Genomic DNA, 25,570 nt, shown 5'->3' on the forward strand with positions numbered 1-25,570 from the left:
TGAAGTGATTGAGTTTGCCAAAGGGGATCTTTATTTCTTGACTATGGTCTACTTGGTGCCCTACCACTTTGGTTTTAAAGGGCCCCTCTCTTTTACTGAGATCATTTTGATGAGTATACAGAAAACGGGGTGAGTTATCATTTTAAACAGGGCCCATATCTCCTTAATGAGAGAGGCAGAGATATCCAGGCCCAAAAGTCTCGCTTCTGCGACAACCTAGGTCGGCAAATAGTTTGCTCTCAACTCCTGCTCTGTGAGTGGGTAATTTCTATCACCAGATATTGAAAATGGTTCTCCCATTACCTGAAGGTCAGCAGTAACCTGGCATGATGGCATGTCCTCATTAACTTGCACATAAATGGATTTCCCACAATTTACCTGTAACCCAGAAGCATCTCCATAAACCTGAAGGATCTCTATTAATCTATGTATAGTAATGTCAGGGTCTGGAATGTAAAGCAGTATGTCATCCACGTAAAGTGTGTCATCTTCGTAAAGCAACATTCTATCCTTATGATTGTCTCCCCAGTCCAGATCCCAAACCTGTGGATTTAAACGGATCCACTCCACCAGAGGCTTAATAATAAGGGCGGACAATAGGGGCATGAGAGGGTAATCTTGTCTGGTGTCCTTCTATGTCGAGAGTGGGACCAATAATGTGCCATTTAATCTCACTTGTGCCCAAGGGGAGGTATAAAGGGTATTGACAAAACAAATTAAATGTGGCCCAAAATTCATTTTGGTAGAGCAGTTCACACAAATGGCCACTCTACCAAGTCAAAAGTCATCTTTATATCTAGCAAAAGTAGGGCCGCTGGGCTGCGGAAATGGTGCACATGGGAGAGTATAATGTGGAGGTGCCGGAGGCAATGACGAGTGCTCTTATTCCTCATAAAGCCATTTTGATCATCGTGCACTAGGGTTCGGATGACATTATGTAATCTCATGGCTAGCACTTTTGTTTGGGCTTTAGTTTTGATATTATTAATGATTGAATTATAGGAGGTTCAGAGTTGTGGGGGCGTATGCGGCTTCAGAGTAACTGAAATAACTGCCCCTCGCAAGAAGTAAGAAAATATGCAATTCACAAAGGCCTCTTCAAACATAAACTTTAAATACGGAAAAAGCAGGGAGGCAAATGCCTTGAAGAATTGAATAGGATACCCTTTGGGACCTGGGGCATCATTTGACGCTGCCCACACCGAAAGAGCTCTTAGGATGGGATTCTGAAGTTCAGCAGGAGGGGAATGTACACAAGAATATAATATTTTGTAGTAGTGGGCGAATGTCTCTGTAATATCTGTGTTCACCATTTGTAATTGATCCTGAGAGTAAAATCGATGGGACAATTTTTGAGATTTGGCCTTTGTTTGGAAGCAAGTATAAAGTTTCCCAGCCTTGTCACCCAATTCATATATTCTGCTTTGTGAATTCAACTAACCTGTCCATCCAATAATGTGGATTTTCTACTTTAGTGTGGTTCTTGGTTGTTGAAGGAGTTGAGCAGTGTCGGTATGATGTGCATTCATCTTCCTCTTTTACAGCGGACTAATCTGGTGTAGGTCAGTAATCTCCCTGTTAGTAATGGGGGTCTCTAGTTGGCAACCGTTTGCACCTTTGTCCAAGTAGGAAGCCTTCTTCCTAGTCAGGGTAAGGGGGATAAGCTTCTAAAATAATCCCTGCTCACCCCCTTGGTTGCTTGGCATGTGCAGACAGGCTTATCTCAGAGACAGTGTGTAAAGCATTTGTGCACACATACAGTAATCAAGTGACAACACTACAAATGGACACCACACCAGTTTAGAAAAATAAGTATTCTTTATTGAAACCAAACAAGACCAAAATAACACAAATCCACAATACAATAATACAAATATGACTCTCAAAAGGTAGAAAAGTTCTGATCAAAGCAAATTGCAGATGCAACACTTTTCACATAAAGTACCTTCGATGCTTCACGCGCAGAAACAAAAATTATTCCAGGGAAGGTATAGCGTTGGTTCCTTATGCCCAGGCAAGGTGATGCGTAGGTTTCTTACTCCAAGGGAGGTGATGCACTGCTGCCTTACTGCCAAGCAGGGGCGATGATGCGTTGGTTCCTTACTGAAGGGGAGGTGATGCATCAGTTTCTTACTGTGCGGCCCCAGCATTCTTGCAGGAGTGACAACCAGATGCGATGCCTGAGGATCAGGGATGCATCAGTTCCCGCTGTGGCAACGGCAACGACACTGGGTTGCTTTCTTCAGCCGCTGTTCCATGATGCCTTGGTTCTTGCAGCAACACAGCACGGCCTGCATCGGAATCAGTGTGGTTATCTCTGATTTCAGAGATCGGTGCATGGAGTTCGGTGTGCGGTGCTTTCTCAAGTCTTGGGCAGGCGCTCTGTTGCTTTCTTCAGCGTTGCATCGGAAACAGGTGCGGATGCGTCACGTTTCTTGAGGTTGCATTACGTTTCCAGCTCCCATCGGCAAAACAACCTCCAGTGGCCTAATACAGCCACAGGTACTTCTTGGCGGTTCAGAACTCCCAGCAAGGAAGTTCAGGGGAGCTGGTTGTGAAATCTTTGTATCCCTGAGACTTCAAAACAGGAGGCAAGCTCTGCTTCAAGCCCTTGGAGATCTTCCTCAAGCAGAAGACACAGCACACAGCAAAGTCTTTATCCTCGCCTTGGCAGAATCTGCTACTGCAGACCAACCCCAGACAGCTCACAGCAAAGGGGCAGTAGTTCTCCTTCAGTCTTCTCAGCTCTTCTCCTTGGCAGAGTGTCCTCTTGAGTTCCAGAAATGATCTAAAAGTCTGGGATCTGGGCCCCACTTCTTATAACACAAAATCCTTTGTTCTCTGGTGGCAGAGAAACTCTTTGCCCAGCCCAAACCAGTTCTGTCCTCTCTGGTGCAGCTTCCTGGCAGGAGGTAGAGACAGCATTGTCCAAGGCAGACCAGGCCCATTCAGATGTGAAAGGAATCTCCTCCCTAAACTCTGAATGGAGCCCAGGTCTATTTAGCCTAGCCCTGACTCACCCTGGAAAGGCAGGACACGCCTCACCCCCCACCCCTCCAAGTGGCTGTCTGAATAGAATACACATCCCTAGCCACTGTCACTCCAAAGCCAGACAGTCAATACACAAACCTTGCAGCGGCACACTGGATGGCTAAGCAAGAAAATATCCACTTTCTAAAAGTGGTATTTTCAAACCCAGTATATAAAAATCATTCTTACTAAAAGATGCATCTCTTTATTCTACGTACAGGCATACCAAACTCTATTTTCCAATATTGTTTCCATGGGCGGTTATACTTATAAAGTGTTATAAGTAAACTCCTCATTCTATCCTATAGGACAGATAGCATTTCAATAGTGAAAAACAAAATTGGCAGTGTTTCACTATCCGTACATGCCACACACATCAGGTCATGTCCTCCCTTGCACATATACTGCATTCTGCCCACAGGGGTACCTTGGGCCTACCTTAGGGGTGACTCACATGTAAGAAGAGGAAAGGTTAGGGCCTGGCAAGTGGTTGCACTTGCCAGGTCGACATGGCAGTTCTAGACTGCACACAGCGACTGCAATGGTAGGCCTGAGACCCTTTTGCAAGGCTGCATGTGTGTGTAGCTCAATCAGTGCTGCAAGCCCACTAGCAGCATTTGGTTTACAGGCCCTGGGCACACACAGTGCACTATACTAGGGACTTAACAGTAAACCAAATATGGAAACACTAATCCATGATAACAATTTACAGAGGGAGCATTGCACTTTGGCACTGAACAGCAGTGGCAAAGTACCCAAAGCATCCAGACCAGCAAAAATGAAATCCAACACACATTAAAACACAGGAGGCAACAGCAAAAAATGGAATGGAGATCCATGCCAAGGCTGCCAGCTCTAACAATCCCTCTTCCCATTTTTAAGCTTACACCTAATCTGAGCCATGGTATATCCTCTAGGCACTACATTGAATGCTTCCCAAACTTTAACTTCTGAGGAGATAGAGCCCGCAATAATGTCAAAATAATCTATGATCTTATCCCACAGATGTTTCACAAGAGTATTATCAATAGCCATCAGGCATTCAAACACTATATTCCAGCTGAGAGATCATGTATGTGCTTCACAGAGCTCAAGTTTTTGAAGTTCCTAGGAGCTAAAATGAAGTAGACTATTGATGACCCTGCAGGAAGTGATGTCACCTAACATTTGACGTTAATAATGTCAGAGGATGAGATATTAGTGAAATTATAGGAATGATGAGTACACAGCTAAAATCCAAAAAATTAATACAGACATCCAAATTAACATTACACCAAATGTATAATCTGTTCAGTCGTCAAGGTGAAATATTGAAAATGTACTGTTATCAAAATGTAGGCCAGTGGGTTTGCTGAACTCTATGAAATGAATAGTATCTCCCTCTTTGACTGTAAGCGGCTACTCTGCACACAGTAGAAGTACGAGCAAAGTCACATATGGAATTCTAGTTCTGGGCTCCCCTTCCCCGAGTTATAAGATTCAGCAAGGTTTGAGTGAGACTTCAGCACAACCTCTAAATGTGTGAGTGTCACTCATGATGAGTGAGACTTAAAGGCTCTGATGTGTGTGTGTGTGTGTGTTGGATCTGATGTCACTGAAGAGGCAACAAATGCAACTTGCCTGACAGTGCTACGAAGCCCTCCTGCACCCGCACATTGATGGTGTGTGGACGAGGAATGACTTATGATAGGAGAGAGAGTTACCAACTGGCCGGTCTTTTACCGGCATGGCCTGTATTTTAATGTTCCGGTGAGTACAAAAGTAGGAAGATTAGTTAAAGCTGGTATGTTTTCCTCTAATCAGTGCAAACTTAAAATATCAAATATAAGCAGAAATGACTTTAAAATGTGATCTAGAGCTGCCTTAACGAATCATGACTGATAGTTAAAGTAAACAAAGACAGCAAAGTCATTTTAAAAATCAATACAAATACTTTTATACAAAGTCTTATTGAAAAATAATATCCGGGCCGTTGCAAAATCTTAAAACATGACCAAAGGTGGTAACTCTAATAAGAGCCTGTATGAAGGAGTCTAACATTGTTAGTGATGGAATACCTTCTCCTTCCTCAGACCCGGCACCGGTCACTCACTGCCAAGGGACCATCCACTGAGGGAGACATCTGTGAGAGTCAAACCTGATTGTTCTGTCTTATGAATTTATTGAGACTGCAATCTACTTTTTTCTTTATTTCATAAGTGAACCTTTGAAGGGAGGGAGTGAGCAGGTAAACAATGCAGAGAAATGCAAAAGTTAATTTGGAATGCTGTTTGAATATACACAGCCCTACCAAATATAAAGAATTACCCACAGAAACAGGGAAATTAGAAAAACGCTGTCCAGTTTAATTCTGGCAGCTTTAACATTGTCATATATTTAATGAAATAGAGACTGTCATTTCCAATTGACTAGAGGCGGTGGTCTTGTCAGCTGCCACCAGAGGGCGCTCCTCGCCTGCTGATGAAACCACCTGAGCTGCACATTGTATGGAAGAGAAAGGTTTCCTCTTCCAGGTCAGCGGCGGCAGAGACAGCACCAGCAGCGGTGCTGACATCACTTCCGGCCTCTCCTGGTGTGTGCAGCAGAGGAGGAAGGAGCCCTGTCTGTCTGTGCAGTTACCATCATCTTCAGACCCCCCCTCAGATCCCATATCTGCCCCCCCCCACACGGCCCCTCAGGAGGAGGAGAGAGCCTGGACACGTCTGCACATGTCTCTGCTCAGGTAGGAGATTGTCAGCACCTTCTGCTGTGTTTGTAGAAATAGACTGAATAATCCTGGAGGGAATCTCTGCAGGAGCCGGGCTGAGCTGGGCCCTTCTATCCGGGGCCCCTGGGGCTGAGCTGGGCTCTTCTATCCGGGGGCCCCTGGGGCTGAGCTGAGCTCTTCTAACCGGGGGCCCCTGGGTCTAAGCTGGGCTCTTCAATCCGGGGTCCTGGGGCTGAGCTGGGCTCTTCTATCTGGGGGCCCCTGGGGCTGAGCTGGGCTCTTCTATCCCTGGGTCCCGGGGGCTGAGCTGGGCTCTTCTATCCGGGGCCCCTGGGGCTGAGCTGGGCTCTTCTATCCGTGGGCCCTGGGGCTGAGCTGGGCCCTTATATCCGGGGGCCCCTGGGGCTGAGCTGGGCTCTTCTATCTGGGGCCCCTGGGGCTGAGCTGGGCTTTTCTATCCAGGGGCCCTGGGGGCTGACCTGGGCTCTTCTATCCGGGGGGGGCCCTGGGGCTGAGCAGGGTTATTCTATCCGGGGGCCCGGAGGGGGGGGGGCTAGGCTCTTCAATCCGGGGCCCCTGGGGCTGAGCAGGGTTCTTCTATCTGGGGGTCCGGAGGGGGGGGCTGGGCTCTTCTATCCGGTGGCCCTGGGGCTGAGCAGGGTTCTTCTATCCGGGGGCCCGGAGGGGGCCTGTGCTCTTCTATCGGGGAGCACCTGGGGGGCTTTACTCCCAACTCTGGGGGTTTGTAGGCATCATTTGTGTTAAAAAGGGGATCTGTGTGCACTGCATCTTACTGCACCATGAGGAATCTTTACACTCTGTACTGCATCTTTCTGCACTGTGAGTAATTTGTGCACTACACTGTATCTATCTTACTACACAGTAAGGTATCTTTGTCACTGCGCTGCATCTTATGGAACTGTAGGAAGGTGGATATCTGACTATGGTTACCCCCAACTTTTTGCCTAGTGTTTTGCTGGTTTTTGACTTAGTTGGCCTGGGATCCTGCTATTCAGGACCCCAGGCTTCCTGCTCTCTCTGTTAAATGGACTCCATGTACCTTAGGTACATATGTAATTGGATACTGAGCCACCTTATCAGTCCCTGTACAGTGTACCTTAGGTACCCAGGGCATAGGTGTACCCAGGACCTACCAGGGGCTGAAGCATGTATTATGCCACCCCTGGCTGGCCATCCAAAACTGACACAACTGGCTGCACGACAGCTGGGGCAAGGTGGTGTAATCACCCTTTGCTGTAGATATAGTAGACCTATATCTAACCCTAAAATGGACACATATATTCCTATCAGCCACTCCTATGGAAGGCCTTATCAATCCTGAAGGCAGAGTGCTTGGAATTATGTGAGATGGTGCTCTGGCATGAGCTGAGCCTGTCTGCAGCTTGCGGAACCATGTCCTTATAGCTGTTCCATGATAACGCTACACCATATACTCTTAAGTGCATTATAATCCTTGCGGTTGAATGCTAACTTTGGTATAGCTTTATCAAAACATGTCGAGTAAGGTGTCATACGAATTGGAATACTACCCCCTCGCCAATTCTGGCGACGGGGGTAGCATTCCACCCTTTTAGCGGGACACAACATGTATGTAACTGTGAACCCCGGTTAAAGTTAACTCGAGCCTTGGCATCACAAAATGGATGCTGCAACCACAGACACAAGTCTGACCTCCTGCTGCTGGGAGTCCTTCCAGCAAGGGAGGCTTGGACAAAGGGTTTCCTGCCTTGGGAGGTGCAAGCACCACCCCAGACAGGATTTTGTGTATTGGGTAGGACAGGCCTGAAAGGAATGAGACATGCCTGGGGCACACAAGGTGTCCTGTGCATACACCGGCTCAAACCAGTTGCTGGGGCATCCCTGGCCCTGCTCTGGCGCGAAACCGGACAAAGGATAGGGGGTGTAACCACCCCCATTCCTGGTCCCACCCATGGGAGGGACAGAGTCGCTAGTGCAGCCCCCTTTAGGAGAATAAAGGTAGGAGCTGGTCCCATTCCAGATTAGATTATCCTAAACAACTTTACTAGAAGAAACTCTGGACTTCGACGTTCTGCTCCACAGAAGACTGAAGAATCTCCCTTGTGGGCAAGGAGTGTCCACCCTGCAACTGCAGGCACCATCAAGTGTCCAGCAGCTTCACTTTGTTGTCTTCCCTCGAGGATCCAGACTTCAGAGCCTGACGAGACCTGGATTCTCAGACCTCTCCAAACTCAACTCACATCTGCAGCACAGCTGAGATCCGTTGGTGCGACGAAACACGTGGGACCGGCCATCTTGAAGAAACTGCACTTCGCTACAAGCATGACTCCCGAGGTAAACTCGACCAAGTGCTTTGGAGATTGAGAAGCCCCAGCCCCGAGCAGCTCCTGCATCGAAGATCAGCCCTCCAGCCTCCACAAGATCTGCGTGGGGCCCTTCTGCCTGGTTGCTGCTCGACGCATTGTCTGGTCACTTGCCGGCTGGCTAGTGGCCTCCTAGACGACGAACTTTGAAAACGACACTGCTGGTCTGGTTGCTCCAGACTGGCCCTTGCTCCCTTCCAAAAGAGGAGTACCCCGGACCCTCCTGGTCCACTCCAGATGCCGTTTCCACTCACTGCGTGGGTTGCCTTTGCCAAGGCCTGTTGACTCCAAATCCGGATCCGATACCGCCGACAGTGAGAGCCTGCGTGGGACAGCTCGTGCCTCCATCCTGGTCATCGAAGACACCTCCTGGTCCACGTGGCTACAGAGACAAGCGTCCACTCTTCACTTGATCGCGACGACAGCATCTGGTTCCCTCCTGGTTCCACTCCGGTCACTGGCTAGTGACTTTGAACACTGTCCCCTCTGCTTTCAGGTCCTCTTCTTTCTCGATCCACCCGTGGATCGCACCGGACATCTTCCACTTGGTCGCCTGCAGCATCTTTCTTCAAGGCTCCGTTGACTTCGACGCGGAAACCCGACACACTTTGACACCTATGCACCCGCAGCCCGTGGGTGAGGTAACAAGAGCATTTCGGTGCTCAAGGGTAGATTGACTCTCCTAGTGTCCAGATTTCCAGTCGTTTTAGTCCTAGATAGTAAAGACTGTCCATACTTACCTTTTTAGTAAACTGTACAGTCCATTGACTTTGTTCCGCATCTCGCGTGTGAGTTCACACTCTGCACACGCGTCCCGTGGGTCTCCTATTACTTACCTGAGGTTAGGATAGTGTAGTCCCAGCGAACTTATAGCCCCTGGACAGCTCCATTCCTTCTATCGATTTCCTTACACCATTTACATAGTATATGGTTTGTCGTGCCCCTAGGGCACCATTGTAATTTTGTGCAACTTATCATATTTTTCCTAAGAGATTGTCATGTGGTTAGCCCTCTGACCTCATAAAGAGTTCAGAGGTGTTTGTTATTAATAAATATATTGTTTATTTTCATAACAACCTGTGTGGTGTCCTTTCATCTGGTGTTCAAGGGGTTAATGTGGTAAAACAGCTGGCTTCACATGCCAAAAGAGTTTAGCCTAAGACTGCTTTGTCCATGCTACCATTAGGATAGCTGGTCTATAAGGTTGACGTACAACCAATCACCATAAGGGTTGTTTGGACTGATACAAGGTGATCACTAGAACTAGTGAACATCATATATCAGGCCAACTTCTCACAGGAACTATGAAAAATCACTGCCAGGAGCTCGACTGAGCTGGGCTCATCTATCTGGTGACGTTTTGGGGGGAGGCGAGAGGGGGTGTTCCTTCTTCCCCTGGTAGTTTTTGTGGTCATCATTTTTTTTAAGGGGGAATCTATGCACACTGCACTGCATCTTGAGGAAAGCTAGTGTGCACACTACTGCTTTTTATTACACTGTGAGTGGTATTTGAAAAAAAAGAGGAAATCTGTGCAGACTCCTCTGCCTTTTACTATTCTGTGAAGGATGCTAAGAGCCCATCTGTGGTCTGCAAACGGAATCACTTTTTGCTACAGTTCAAGGGGCATTTAAAAAGGAGAAAATCTCAGCACAATGCACCGTTCTTTACTCTTTACTGCGGAAAATCTGTCCATACTGCACTTCCTTCTACTACACTTAGGGGCACACAGCGCAGCACAGCAAGTCACCTAGCTGTGCTGCGTGATAGGGAAGGGCAGGAATGTGTTGTATCTAACATTCTACAGTGCAGTCCTGTCTTTTCCCTGCGCTGGCGCACAATGTGCTCCTAGCTCCTAAGCAGGCGCCCCTGCACCACATGTGCAGAATCCAGCACACTTAGAATGCAAGGAACAAGGAAAAATACAGATATTTATCCTGGTTACACCTCACATGGGAGGTGTAGCATTTTGACGCACTCCCAGGTCTACCAGTGTTGGTGAATCTGGGAATGCACCAGAGGCGATGCGTGGTAACACCCACTCTCCGCCCATGGAACCCGTCACTGGGACACATAACGCAACACAGTAATTTGCACTGCGTATGATGCCACACCTGGCCGTGCAAGGTGGGCTTGCGTGGCTTGATAAATCTAACTTAAGAGTTGCGCCGCTCTTGCGTTTCATTGTGTGGCTCAAGGGCGGACCCTAAGTGTGGTATTTTCAGAATCGATGACCTGTGCACGTTGCTTTGTTCTTTACTACATCACCAGGGGCGTTTACAGGAAGTCTGAGCCCTGCACTATTTTCTAACTGCACTCGAAGCAGTGTTAGGTCTACAGGAAGAAATATATTTTACAACAGAATGAGGGGTGGCTACAAAAGAGTTAATCTCTTCACACTGCACTGCTGTTTACTGCATTACGAGGGGGTTTACAATAGAGAAAAGTTGCACCATGCTGTGTTTTAACTGCTCTAGAAACAGTGTTTACAGCTAAAGAAGGAAGTATATTTTACAACAGAATGAGGGGTGTATACAAAAGCATAAATGTTGATGACGCTTAGTCCGAACCCCCTCGAGAACCAGTTACCTCAACAAGGAAATCTACTCTTGATGAGTCAACTTGTCCCCAAGGGAAAGGGGAAGTGGAGTGAGAAACAAGACAAAACAAACACTGGTCTTCGTCTCTGGGAAGCCAGGTCCTGTTTCTCCGTTGAAGTGTTCTGGGTCTAAATCACTCTTGTTATCAGCCAAGTCTGCTTGTTCTGTTATAACATAAATAACCATAAAATTAGTATTCGTTATGTGAGAATAACCGTGTTACAGAATTTACTTTTAAAACTTGACATTACACACCAACAATCTTTAGACCCATGCCCACACTTCTGTACTTCTTGAGTCTCGTAGAACTAACTCTTGATTGAGTTCTGACTCCTTAAAACACAGAAATAAACGTTATAAATACTTCATTTGTTTCATCGTATTAAGTGTTAGTGAAGTTAGGGATTAGTGGAAACATCACTATTTAACAACCAGAGTGGTATCTGTAGTAGACTCCGAAGTAGGTCTTCACTGGGATTATGTTCTACAAGGGAGAAAAGACACAATGCACAGCAAGACACCTAAACACTCTGTAAGGGGCCTGAAATACAGTCGCAGAATGTATCAATATATACAGTAGTGGAATGACTGTTCAATCCCACCTATAACAACTTAGTATCATCATCTATTTCACATTGCAGTTACCAATAGTTGCTTATACTTTTAGCAGTTGATTGTATTCTCATCAACTGCAACTCAACCAAGTCCTTTTAGTTTGCCATGTGCTTGCTGATCGTCTCGTTTGTAAATTGTCCAAGACTTTCTATTAACCTCTTTTTACATTGTCCAAGGCTTGTTTCCTTTTACAGGAATTAGACGAAACTATGACCAAGTCCTTCGCAAACAACGTTCTATACAAGCTGGTTGCTCAGTAACAAAAAGCTTACTGTCCTGTTGTTCTGTTTCCAGGTGACGCGTGGATTTCCGGTGGAAGACGGGGGCTGGTTCCGGTGAAGTCCAGAAGCTCAGCGTTTGTGGAGGAATCGGGAGAGCTGCGAAGATCAGGATCAGGTATGGAGGGAAGCGAAGAGGGAAGGACTGAAGGAAGGTACTGGGTGGGGTCAAAAACCACTTGAGGCAGGATAGGCTCCGGAGCGCTCGTTGTGCTACGATGCAAAGAAGCGAAGCATCGGCACGTTGACGAGCGCTATATTTATACCATTCAGTGCGCAACGGTTCCTCATTTGCATCCGTTGCACGAGCCTCATTTACATGCGCAGCACGAGAAACCTCAAGTACAGGATTACACGTGAATCAACACGTTTGAGCAGGGAGCCACGCGTACAGTCCGCAACAAACATAGCTAACTGCAACCACAATAGGAATAAACAAGCATTGCTAACAGCAATTACTAAAGTCTATGTACATGGGGTATTTCTAAACAGGTTCAGCCAAACAGGTTAAGACAGGGAATAACCAATCTAACCAAGTGCAGCATGGGTTCCCTTAACAGTTATTGCCTTGTTTGCATCAGGTTCTCCTAGTACCTGGTCTGTGTTATTGCATTGTTAACATCAGATTCTCCTAATTCCTGGCCCTTGTTATTGTATTGTTTGCATCAGATTCTCCTAGTGCATGACCTGTGTTATTGCATAGTATACATCAGATTCTTCTAGTACACAGCCTGTGTTACTGCATTGTTTGCGTCAAATTCTCCTAGTGCCTGGCCCTTGTTATTGCATTGTTTGCGTCACATTCTCTTAGTGCCTGGTCTTTGTTGTTGCATTGTTTGCATCACATTCTCCTAGTACCTGGCCCTTGTTATTGTATTGTTTGCGTCACATTCTCCTAGTGCCTGGTCCTTGTTGTTGCATTGTTTGCATCAGATTCCCCTAGTGCCTGGCCTGTGTTATTGCATGGTATATATCAGATTCTTCTAGCACACAGCCTGTATTATTGCATTCTTTGTGTCACATTCTCCTAGTGCCTGGCCTGTGTTATTGCATTGTTTGTGTCACATTCTCCTAGTGCCTGGCCTGTGTTATTGCATTGTTTGTGTCACATTCTCCTAGTGCCTGGCCTGTGTTATTGCATTGTTTGTGTCACATTCCCCATCCAGCCTGCTTCTGCTAGCGTGTGTAATGTGTGTCTGGGTTTACGAGTGACAGGGCTGGGGGGACTCCAGGAGGAAGGGGGCGCGACAGCACTAGGCTGATTGTCCTCAGAGTGGTGGGAGGAGTAGGTACCTGGGTCTGAATAGAGCTGGGCCATCTCCCACAATGTTGACTCCACTTCCTATGGTGAGTTTGAAGACCCTGGCTCACCTCGACAAAGGAAGAAGACACACACTGGTAGAATGCACCCGAAACTGGTTTTGACCAGGCAAAGAACCCTCTGCCCTCAGAGAACAACAGATTTATGGGTATAAATACTGGGGCCCAGACCCCAGATTTTTGGAATCACTCTGGATTGAACAAGACGACCCTCTGCCGAGGAAGAGCACCTGGAGACCACAGGAGTTGTACTGCCCTTCTGCCAGAGCGCTGCAGTGGGTTGGCCTGTGGTGGTGTCTCTCGTGCCAAGGAGAGGTAGAAAGGACCAAGGAAGAAACTTTCATCATCTTGCCGATTATTCCCTGAGGGCTAAGGTTGAGCTAGCCTCCTGTTTGAAGACGCAGGGATACCAACGACTTCACCTCTTCTGTTTGAGCAAAGCTGGATCTGTTGTTTCAGCTGCTACAGAGGAACTCTGCAACTCAAGCCAGCTAACTTCGCCGCCATCTGCAACGAGACCATGAGCGCTGCCCCGACTCGCACCGTAGATCGACGCCTGCCGCTGGGCAGCAACCGGCTCTGAGATCGCCATCTGGGCAGAGCCGATCATCGACAAGAGTGACCAAGCACTCACTGACTCAACGACATCAGCAACAACTTGTTGTGCCAGCGCTGCCATAATGCCACCTCCTCTCCGGTAAGGACCGAAGCACCCCCTGCCTGCATCCGCAGCTAGGGTCCCATCATATCACTTTCCCCCGAAGCAAGAAACCGACTCTACCAACGTGCCACACAACATCACAGCTCCCTGACGCCAAGAAGAGCCTTTGTTTGTTTTCTTAAAGGTACTGTCCCGTGAGAGTCTAGTTGTGACCCCGGGCCCAACGCTGTGCTCCTCGCAGGCAGATTGTTCCCTGAGAACTCTTTTGCGCATTGAAGCGATAACTCCTGTTGGTATTGTTTGCATCAGATTCTCCTAGTGCTTGACCTGTGTTATTGCATAGCATACATCAGATTCTTCTAGTACACAGCCTGTGTTACTGCATTGTTTGCGTCAAATTCTCCTAGTGCCTGGCCCTTGTTGTTGCATTGTTTGCATCAGATTCCCCTAGTGCCTGGCCTGTGTAATTGCATTGTTTGCATTACATTCGCCTAGTGCCTGGCCCTTGTTATTGTATTGTTTGCATCAGATTCTCCTAGTGCATGACCTGTGTTATTGCATAGTATACATCAGATTCTTCTAGTACACAGCCTTTGTTACTGCATTGTTTGCGTCAAATTTTCCTAGTGCCTCGTCCTTGTTGTTGCATTGTTTGCGTCACATTCTCCTAGTGCCTCGTCCTTGTTGTTGCATTGTTTGCATCAGATTCCCCTAGTGCCTGGCCTGTGTTATTGCATGGTACACATCAGATTCTTCTAGCACACAGCCTGTATTATTGCATTGTTTGTGTCACATTCTCCTAGTGCCTGGCCTGTGTTATTGCATTGTTTGTGTCACATCCCCCATCCAGCCTGCTTCTGCTAGCGTGTGTATTGTGTGAGGTAGAAAGGACCAAGGAAGAAACTTTCATCATCTTGCCGATTATTCCCTGAGGGCTAGAGTTGAGCTAGCCTCCTGTTTGTAGACGCAGGGCTACCAACGACTTCACCTCTTCTGTTTGAGCAAAGATGGATCTGTTGTTTCAGCTGCTACAGAGGAACTCTGCAACTCAAGCCAGCTAACTTCGCCGCCATCTGCAACGAGACCGTGAGCGCAGCTCCTACTCGCACCGTAGACCGCCTGCCGCTGGGCTGCAATCGGCTCTGAGATCGCCACCTGGGCAAAGCCGATCATCGACAAGAGTGACCAAGCACTCACTGACTCAACGACATCAGCAACAATTTGTTGTGCCAGCGCTGCCGTAATGCCACCTCCTCTCCGGTAAGGACCGAAGCCCCCCACTGCCTGCATCCGCAGCGAGGGTCCCGTCATAACACTTTCCCCCGAAGCAAGAAACCAACTCTACCAACGTGCCACACTACATCACAGCTCCCTGATGCCGAGAAGAGCCTTTGTTTGTTTTCTTAAAGGTACTGTCACGTGGGAGTCTAGTTGTGACTCTGGGCCCGACGCTGTGCTCCTTGCAGGCAGACTGCACCTTGAGAACTCTTTTGTGCGTTGAAGCGATAACTCCTGTTGGTATTATCTGTTGCCAGAGACACTTGAAACTAAGAACCTATTTTTGAGTAAACCGTAAAGCATATTCGTACTGTGGATTTTTGCCGTTAAGGTCTTGTGTTAATTATATAAAGCTTACCTATTTTTGATACATCCCGGTGTGGTCTCCGTTTGTAGTGGTTCATCTATATTACTGTATGTGTTCACAAATGCTTAACACACTGCCTCTGAGATAAGCCTGTCTGATCGTGCCAAGCTACCAAGGGGGTGAGCAGGGGTTATCTACAGTGTGTAAACTCCCTTGCCCTGACGTAGACAAAGGGTCCCTACTTGACAGAGGTGCATACTGTTGCCAATTAGAGACTCCGGGTTCTAACAGCATAGTTTGCATCAGATGCTCCTAGTGCCTGGCCTGTGTTATTGCATTGTTTAAATCAGATTCTCCTAGTACACGGCCCGTGTTATTCCATAGTTTGCGTCAGATTCTTCCAGTGCCTGGCCTGTGTTATTCCATAGTTTGTGTCACATTCCCCTAGTGCCTGGCCGGTGTTATTGCATTGTGTGCATTACATTTTTCTAGTGCGTGGCCCGTGTTATTGCATTGTTTGCGTCACATTCTGCTAGTGCCTGGCCTGTGTTATTGCATTGTTTGTGTCACATTATCTTAGTGCCTGGCCTGTGTTATTCCATAGTTTGTGTCAGATTCTCCTAGTGCCTGGCCTGTGTTATTGCATTGTGTGCATTACATTTTCTTAGTGCGTGGCCCGTGTTATTGCATTGTTTGCGTCACATTCTGCTAGTGCCTGGCCTGTGTTATTGCATTGTTTGTGTCACATTATCCTAGTGCCTGGCCTGTGTTATTCCATAGTTTGCATCAGATTCTCCTTGTACACTGCCTGTGTTATTGCCTTGTTTGCAACAGGTTCTCCTCATGCCTGGCCTGTGTTATTGCATTGTGTCCATCAGATTCTCCTAGTTCCTGGCCTGTGTTATTGCATTGTTTGCATCACATTCTCCTAGTGCCTGGCCTGTATCATTGTATTGTTTGTGTCAGATTCTCCTAGTGCCTGGCCTGTGTTATTCCATAGTTTGTGTCACATTCCCCTAGTGCCTGGCCTGTGTTATTCCATAGTTTGTGTCAGATTCTCCTAGTGCCTGGCCTTTGTTTTTGCATTTTGTGCATTACATTTTCCTAGTGCGTGGCCCGTGTTATTGCATTGTTTGCGTCACATTCTGCTAGTGCCTCGCCTGTGTTATTGCATTGTTTGTGTCACATTATCTTAGTGCCTGGCCTTTGTTATTCCATAGTTTGCATCAGATTCTCCTTGTTCACTGCCTGTGTTATTGCAAAGTTTGCATAAGATTCCCCTAGTGCGTGGCCTGTGTTATTGCCTTGTTTGCATCAGGTTCTCCTAGTACCTGGTCTGTGTTATTGCATTGTGTCCATCAGATTCTCCTAGTTCCTGGCCTGTGTAATTGCATTGTTTGCATCACATTCTCCTAGTGCCTGGCCCTTGTTATTGTATTGTTTGCATCAGATTCTCCTAGTGCTTGACCTGTGTTATTGCATAGCATACATCAGATTCTTCTAGTACACAGCCTGTGTTACTGCATTGTTTGCGTCAAATTCTCCTAGTGCCTGGCCCTTGTTGTTGCATTGTTTGCATCAGATTCCCCTAGTGCCTGGCCTGTGTAATTGCATTGTTTGCATTACATTCGCCTAGTGCCTGGCCCTTGTTATTGTATTGTTTGCATCAGATTCTCCTAGTGCATGACCTGTGTTATTGCATAGTATACATCAGATTCTTCTAGTACACAGCCTTTGTTACTGCATTGTTTGCGTCAAATTTTCCTAGTGCCTCGTCCTTGTTGTTGCATTGTTTGCGTCACATTCTCCTAGTGCCTCGTCCTTGTTGTTGCATTGTTTGCATCAGATTCCCCTAGTGCCTGGCCTGTGTTATTGCATGGTACACATCAGATTCTTCTAGCACACAGCCTGTATTATTGCATTGTTTGTGTCACATTCTCCTAGTGCCTGGCCTGTGTTATTGCATTGTTTGTGTCACATCCCCCATCCAGCCTGCTTCTGCTAGCGTGTGTATTGTGTGAGGTAGAAAGGACCAAGGAAGAAACTTTCATCATCTTGCCGATTATTCCCTGAGGTCTAGAGTTGAGCTAGCCTCCTGTTTGAAGACGCAGGGCTACCAACGACTTCACCTCTTCTGTTTGAGCAAAGATGGATCTGTTGTTTCAGCTGCTACAGAGGAACTCTGCAACTCAAGCCAGCTAACTTCGCCGCCATCTGCAACGAGACCGTGAGCGCAGCTCCTACTCGCACCGTAGACCGCCTGCCGCTGGGCTGCAATCGGCTCTGAGATCGCCACCTGGGCAAAGCCGATCATCGACAAGAGTGACCAAGCACTCACTGACTCAACGACATCAGCAACAATTTGTTGTGCCAGCGCTGCCGTAATGCCACCTCCTCTCCGGTAAGGACCGAAGCCCCCCACTGCCTGCATCCGCAGCGAGGGTCCCGTCATAACACTTTCCCCCGAAGCAAGAAACCAACTCTACCAACGTGCCACACTACATCACAGCTCCCTGATGCCGAGAAGAGCCTTTGTTTGTTTTCTTAAAGGTACTGTCACGTGGGAGTCTAGTTGTGACTCTGGGCCCGACGCTGTGCTCCTTGCAGGCAGACTGCACCTTGAGAACTCTTTTGTGCGTTGAAGCGATAACTCCTGTTGGTATTATCTGTTGCCAGAGACACTTGAAACTAAGAACCTATTTTTGAGTAAACCGTAAAGCATATTCGTACTGTGTATTTTTGCCGTTAAGGTCTTGTGTTAATTATATAAAGCTTACCTATTTTTGATACATCCCGGTGTGGTGTCTGTTTGTAGTGGTTTGTCTATATTACTGTATGTGTTCACAAATGCCTAACACACTGCCTCTGAGATAAGCCTGTCTGCATGTGCCAAGCTACCAAGAGGGTGAGCAGGGGTTATCTACAGCGTGTAAACGCCCTTGCCCTGAGGTAGAAAAAGGGTCCTTACTTGACAAAGGTGCATACTGTTACCAATTGGAGACTCCGGGTTCTAACAGCATTGTTTGCATCAGATTCTCCTAGTGCCTGGCCTGTGTTATTGCATTCTTTGCATCAGATTCTCCTAGTACACGGCCCGTGTTATTGCTTTGTTTGCATCAGATTCTCCTAGTGCCTGGCCTGTGTCATTGCATTCTTTGCATCAGATTCTCCTAGTACACGGCCCGTGTTATTGCTTTGTTTGCATCAGATTCTCCTAGTGCCTGGCCTGTGTTATTCCATAGTTTGCGTCAGATTCTTCTAGTGCCTGGCCTGTGTTATTCCATAGTTTGCGTCACATTCCGCTAGTGCATGGCCTGTGTTATTGTATTGTTTGTGTCACACTATCTTAGTGCCTAGCCCTTGTTATTGCATTGTTTTCGTCATATTCTCCTAGTGCCTGGCCCTTGTTATTGCATTGTTTGCATCAGATTCCCCTAGTGACTGGCCTGTGTTATTGCATGGTATACATCAGATTCTTCTAGTACACAGCCTGAGCAATTGCATTGTTTGTGTCACATTCTCCTAGTGCCTGGCCCTTGTTATTGCATTGTTTGCATCACATTCTCCTAGTGCCTGGCCTGTGTTATTGTATTGTTTGTGTCACATTCCCCAGTGCCTGGCCTGTGTTATTGCCTTGTTTGCATCAGATTCTCCTAATGTGTGACCTGTATTATTGCATTGTTTGCATCATATTCTCCTAGTACCTGGTCTGTGTTGTTGCACTGTGTGCTCTGCATTTGTTATGTTATTATTCTAGTAGTTGCAGCTTTTCTAACAAAGTACCTTTTTTGTTATGTTATGTTATGTTATATCCACTTGTAGCATGCACGGATACTTGTGAGTGTCCCGGCGCGATGCCAGAGGGGTACAAGGAGAGGCTAACAAACAAAGAAGTGAGTCTTAAGTTTCCTTTTGAACACAGCTGTATTCTGAACGGACCGCAAAGCAAGGAGGAGGGAATTCCAGGCTGCGCTAGCCTTCACTACAAAAGAGCTATCACCCACCCTCTGAAGCTTAAAGCATGGAACCCGAGTCAGGTGCAGGGACATAGATCAGAGCGCACACGACGGAAAGTAGAAGGAGAAGCGCCTCTGAAGATAGAGGGGGCCAAAGCCATGGCGAGCACGGTGGGCCAAAACCAAAGATTTGAACCTGACCTTGTCAGCGACAGGAAGCCAGTGAAGAGATCGTAATTGGAGAGCCACACTGTTCCTTACCCGAAATGCCCAATAGTAGCCTGGCGGCCGCATTCTGGACCACCTGGAGCTTTTTAAGCATGTAGCCAAGCGAAATAAAATCAGGGCACATGTAACAGTTTCTCTTGCCTCTTGAGAGAGAAGCGGAAAGAAAGTCCTCAGAGTCTTAAGGAGGCCGAAACAACATCCTGCCAGTTTCTTGATGTGAGTTGTAAAAGAAAGACTCTCGTCAAAACCACACTCCCAGATTTTTGGCGGGCTGTCCCGACGAGAGGGGAAGCGGGGAGTCAGGTGGCCACAACTGCTCGCGGAAGTCAGCGGGAAACTTGCCATAAAGCAAGGTCTCAGATTTTTGTTCGTTGCACTTAAGCTGTGCATCGGCCGGCCATTTAAAGATGGAAACTAGGCACTGTTGCGCCGCTGAAATGGAGTCTGATGTTTTGTCCCAGGTAAACAGCAGCTGCATATCGTCCGCGTACGCCATCACCTTAGCCCCAAGCTCCTCTGCCAGATATATCAGTGGCGTAACATACATTTTAAAGAGGAGCGGGCTAAGGGAGGAACCCTGCGGGACTCCAGTGGTGACCAGCTGAGGGGGGGAGGAAAAAGGGGGGAGCCAAATCTGCTCGACCCGCTCCCAATAAAGTGTACATTACTGCAAGGATACTGCACAGTTCCTGCAGCAGTAGTCCATTAACTATTTATGTAGAAACAGGGAGCAAAACATGTCTACCAGAGATTTATTTAGGTCAGAAATAGTATGTTAGAAATGGGGTTACCAATTCTACGGGGGTTAGCATGGAGCAGAGCGGGCAGGCCAAACTCCTGAGGACATGTGTGAATCATCCACGCAGTACGCACAGACGATACACCAGTCCCACCACAAAAGAGACACGACACCGCTTCTGGTTGGAAAAAGAATAACTTTTGTCTTAGGTCCAACCTGCAAAGGTAAAACTCAGTAATGCACAGTAATCACAACAGGGCGCCAACGGGCACCAGGGCAATGGATACCAGGGGATTATTTACAGGGAAAATGGGCAAAGCAAGAAAAGGGTGAGTCCATTAGTTTCCAGGCTGAAATAAAAAGAACGTTATCAATTGGCATGAAACATAGGGTCAGTATTGCAGGGCAAACACAGGCATTAATCCTTGGCATCACCTTAGCAGTAGGCTGTAAGTGTAAAATAAAACATTAGGAATAAACCCAGCTTGACTTGTATTAGCACCTCCTGCAAAAGGGAACTGGCACGCAATACTACCATCTGGCCTAGGCAGGCAGAATCACCTTTAACATGGGGCATCAACTTAACATCTATATATATTGGGTTTAAGAAAAGCACCTTAGGTACATCAGTGGTAACAGGGAAACCCTAGGCATCAAAACCTTAGGCAGGACCTTCTGCAAATAAACTTCATAGCCTGACCTCCATTTCGGCATGGGATCAGGCAAACTCTTTACTGCAGGCACAACCCTATCCCAGGGCGTAAAGCATTGAGGCATTTCTAACATAACCCCCTTCCTAACAGGTCAGGCATCCTACATGGGTTGGCCCTTAAATTATTAATGCGCCCAGTCGCTGCCACTACCCTCTGTCCAGCGGGGCAGTAGAGCAAAGGCAGTCCTGTGTGGGTGGCACGAGGGAGTTTCTCTTCTGGGGCTCCCTGAATACACGATGGTCCCCGGGGGGGGCACTGACCCTGTGCCCCGACACCCCCCACACCACAGTCTAATGGAGCCCCCCTCACCGGGCTCCTGATGTCCTTGCGGGGTTCTGCGTGGCTCTCCTCAGAGCATGAGACTCCCGGGGCAGCTCCTGGGATTTATGCAGGCCACACGGGGCCCCCGAGGCCTCACTCAGGCCCCCGCAGCACAGTGCTGGACTCGCGGCAGCACTCAGGGCTCTCCATCCACCGCGGGGGCCCCAACAGCACTTCGGCTTGTTCCGGCAGTTTCCTCTTGTGGGGCACAGACCGACGGGGTGGGCTCCCGCTCCGGTAGCTGTCCACGGGGCTCCCTCGAGACTCCGGGAGCCCCTCAACATCGCCGCTCACTTCCGGCTTCACCCGGGTTCCCCCTCCCTCACGGGGACCCGCCAATCTGTGTGAGGCGGCTGGGAGGCACGGCCGGTGATGTCACCGGTGCCCCCAGCCACGTGATGCCACCCGTCCCGGCTTCTGCGAGGCCCAGCGCGGCTTCCTCAATGCTGCAGCGGCCCTCTCCTGGCTCCGGGGGCCGCCGCGAGGGTCCAGTCACTAGTGGCACTCCCTTGATCAGCGACCCGGAGTTCGCGGCGGTGATCCCTGGCACGGCGCTTCTTCAGACGGCCCAAGGGGCCGCGGTGGTGAGTTCGGCTTCGGCGCCAGTGCGAGGTAGGCACCCACTGATTAATTATTTATGAAGTTGGGGTAGTTGATCGCGCCACACGCGGGGTAGGCACCCGCGGCACTTTTGAGCCCACAGTTCTTTCTAGCCCCGGGCTGCCGCGGTGAGTAGGGCCTGCAGCGCGACTTGGGCACAGCGCTATGAAGGGGTCAACATCGCTTAGAAGGGCAGCAAGGCAGTCCCGGTCACGGTGCTCTGGGAAATAATAGCGCTTCCACAAACACATCACTTAGGATTGTGGCGCTTAGGGGGCAGACAGCTACTCCAGCCCCAGCGCTTGGAGGCTCAATGCTTCATGCAGTCCCAGGCAGTATAGCGCTTGACAGGTGCACCACAGGCAGCAACTCTCCCGGCCCACAACGCTTCTTCTAGGCATGGCGCTTTAGGATTGTAGCGCAAGGGGGGGGCGGACAGTCCCAGCAGAGAGTCCCAGAGTAACACTCCTCACCTCCTAGGGGGGTCCAAGATGCTCCACCCCTTCTAGGCACTTCTGGGCGCAGCGCTTGTGTGACGCAGGGTCCCGGCACTTCAGGGACCTAGGAGGGCCCTCCTTCTTCAGGGGGCCGGGTGACAGAGCAGTAGGCACTACTGGGCCGGGTCAACAGCCAGTGGGGGCTTCAACAAAACAGGGCCGTAGGCTGACACCATCCTCCACTGCAGCGTGGCCCTCCTCCTGAACAGCAGCCTGAACTCCTGAAGTGGGGCTTCCACTAGCCCTGGGGACAGTAGAGGGGTTCTAGATGGGTCCAGGGTCCAGCACACAGGCCCAAGTGGTGGTCTCCCCTGGGAGCAGGTCCCCTCACCTACCTGTCCCATCTCTGTCTCTGCACATGGTGGCACAACCCCCTTATTTATAACCCCCTCACCCCACCTTCCAGGCAGTGCCAGAACCTTCTAGAATTCTCAGGCAAACTGGTTTAAACTGGCTCAGGGGGAGGAGTAGAGCACCCTGGGTGCCAGGCTTTCCCTCCAAAAGCAGGGATAGCTGGGTACCTAACGACTAGACTGCTAACCTACTGCAGTCAGGTGGCACAACGCACATCCATGGCATCCATCTTAAATGCGGCATTTCATAAGGGTACATTTTACACAATGGGGGGAAAATACGTGCACACCATTGCATCACATTATCAGATTAACATGGCGTCTCACACCACACATAGCCTATACAGTAACGTTTACCATGGGGGAGACATCCTTAAATTAGGGGGGCGAAAAGTGAATTTGTTTGGGGGAAAAGTGTTAAGTCCAACACAACTCCCCCCAGCCAAAAGCCAGGATAGACCAATCATTGCCTTGATGGGCTTCCTTGCTTGGAGGGGAAAAAAGTGGATGCAGGCCTGCAACTACAGGAGCAACTGCAGTTTCTTCTCCACTCTGGAACCCGATGGTTCCCTCGCTCAACCCTCCCTTCACCAACCAAACCATCCCACTGAAGCTCTCTAGTGGGATGTGGCCAGGACCGGCCAGTAGGCCATCCAGATGTCTCTAGCCTTTGCTCTCTCACAGAGTGGGAGGCTTTAGCCTCATGCCTGTAGTACCCTTTGACCACTCTCCTCCTACCAAACTGCCACTGGTCCTCCCACCTGGGATCCGATCCCTCAGGCTGACAAGCACTCAGGGGGGAGGCTCTCCTCCCCCTACCTCTCCTTCTGGGGTTCCGCCCTCTCTTCCTACGCGGTGCACCCTCAGAACACCACTCTCTCCCCAACCTAGAGTAGAAACCCTCAGGTTGAACTGGTGACAGGGGAGAGTCCTCCCTCCCCCTGCACCCCCTCTCAGAGTTCCGCACCCTCCTAACTGGAGTAGTACCCCTGAGAGTCAAACCCGGGGGGAAACTGTTTACAGACGTCCCACCCGCCAGGTCAAGCAACCCCTGTCCCTGGGCTCCCAACCCAGGATCTATGCCCTGTGGCTGGACCGGTGACAGAGGAGAGACCTTCCTCCCTCTGTATCCCCTCCCAGAGTTCCGCACCCTCCTACCTGGAGAAGTACCCCTGGGAGTCAAACCGGTAGGGACCTTGATTACCAGTGCCCCACCCTCCAGGTCAGGCAACCCCTGAACCTGGAACCCCAGTCCAGGATCTAAACCCTGTGACTGGACGGACCCCCAAACCTCTGGAGCTCCGATTACAGATGCTCCCGGTTATCCTGACACAAGGGTATCCCTTCCACTGGAAGGCACATCAGGACAGCATAGGCTCCCAACCTGGGGCCCCCTTATGGAACTCTCCAGGCCCTGTGACTGCGGTTGGGGCACCTCGGGACACCTCCCCGTCTCACTCCTTCCTGTATATAGGATGTGAGACCCTACAACCCTCTCACTATCCTGGGACCTAGCTGGGCTACTCCTCACCTCTCCTGCCTCGCTGGGTCGGAAGATCCCTGCATCACCCCTTCAGGATCACTCCCCCATGCCCTCTCAGACTCTCTGACACTTACCCAAAGGTCTGCCTCCCGTGCAAGTTCCCTGGGGTCTGAGAACCCACACTGCAACAGGTGATGACGCAGCGTTGGAAAACAATTCTTTAGCATGTGCTCCCTGATAACGGCATGGCACAGCCCTTCCCAATCCTCCACTGCTCTACTCACCACCCAATCCTCCAATGCAGTCCAACACTCCTCCGCAAACTCCTCTCAGGACTGGTGGGACAGTTTTTCCCTGCCCCTGAACACTAACCCGTCCCCCTCTTCCTGGGATTCAGGCACCGTCTCCTGCGCTCTGGGAGTGGGACTCCCTGCACTGGAACCACTCTCTCTGCCACGACCGGATCCCACCCTCACTGGTGAATCCAGACTCCTGAAGCCACTCTCAGGGGACAACCTACCCACCTGAGCAAGTCTCTCTCTAGCGAAGGCCCTATCCGCCTCCGCCATCCTCTCCTGTGCTAGGACCTTCTCCGTTTCTAGCCTTTTCTCTTCCACCCTCAGTGGCGCTAACTCCTTGACATTCCTGAGCTTCTCCAGCGCCAGCTGATACTCCCTTTCTTCCCTCCTATCTACCCACTCTTCTGGGGACAGGGAAAGGGATGGGGCAATGCCCCCGGGACTGGACCCAGCGTGGGACTCCCTATCTATGGTGTCCTCATCAGCTACTGGCGTCTCTGCCTTATCCATTTATTCCTCCTCATCATCCGAGTAACCACCATCCAGGGTTATGGCCTGGGAGCCCTCCCTCTGGTCTCTACCAAATCCACCCTTCAAATACGCGGAGGGGTAATCATACAGGCCCCCACCTGGCCCTAATGGGTCCCCCCTCTTGAGAGCTTCGTAAAGGAACAACTTCCTTCTAATGTTGCCTACTGGGGGTATCCCTCTCTCCTTGCAGAAATACAAAACTTCCTGCTCGGTGTAATCCATGAGGTCCTCCTCATTATAAACCAACCCCATCGTGACAAGGTACCCCCGGGATACACCACCCACAGGGCAACAAGGGGACACAATTCAAAACACCTTCAGGAGGAAATACAATAATTAGGAAAACAATAATCAGCAAAAATGCAATAATCCCCACAAAAAGACTGATTACTCTTAAAAGCTCTATTTGCAGTGTAACCTGTGGCCGCTCTGGTACTGCGCAAACACAAGTCCTATCCCACCGCTCGTCAACAATGTTAGAAATGGGGTTACCTATTCTACGGGGGGTAGCATGGAGCAGAGCGGGCTGGCCAAACTCCTGAGGACATGTGTGAAGCATCCACGCAGTACGCACAGACGACACACCCGGCACACCACAAAAGAGACACGACACCACTTCTGGTTGGAAAAAGAATAACTTTTGTATTAGGTCCAACCTGCAAAGGTAAAACTCAGTAATGCACATTACTGAAC

General features: G+C 49.1%; 1 long non-coding RNA gene across 1 annotated transcript in view; it reads left to right on the top strand.

The window, feature by feature from the left end:
- Nucleotides 1-5,605: 5,605 nt before the first annotated feature.
- Nucleotides 5,606-25,570, top strand: part of LOC144805695 (uncharacterized) — a 98,710-nt gene continuing 78,745 nt past the window's right edge. The window contains exons 1-2 of the long non-coding RNA XR_013605577.1: nt 5,606-5,752; nt 11,608-11,709. This is a non-coding gene — a long non-coding RNA (uncharacterized LOC144805695). The remainder of the gene's footprint in view (nt 5,753-11,607; nt 11,710-25,570) is intronic.

This window comes from Lissotriton helveticus (assembly GCF_964261635.1).
Source record: "Lissotriton helveticus chromosome 1_1 unlocalized genomic scaffold, aLisHel1.1 SUPER_1_unloc_19, whole genome shotgun sequence".
Taxonomy (NCBI): Eukaryota; Metazoa; Chordata; class Amphibia; order Caudata; family Salamandridae; genus Lissotriton; species Lissotriton helveticus.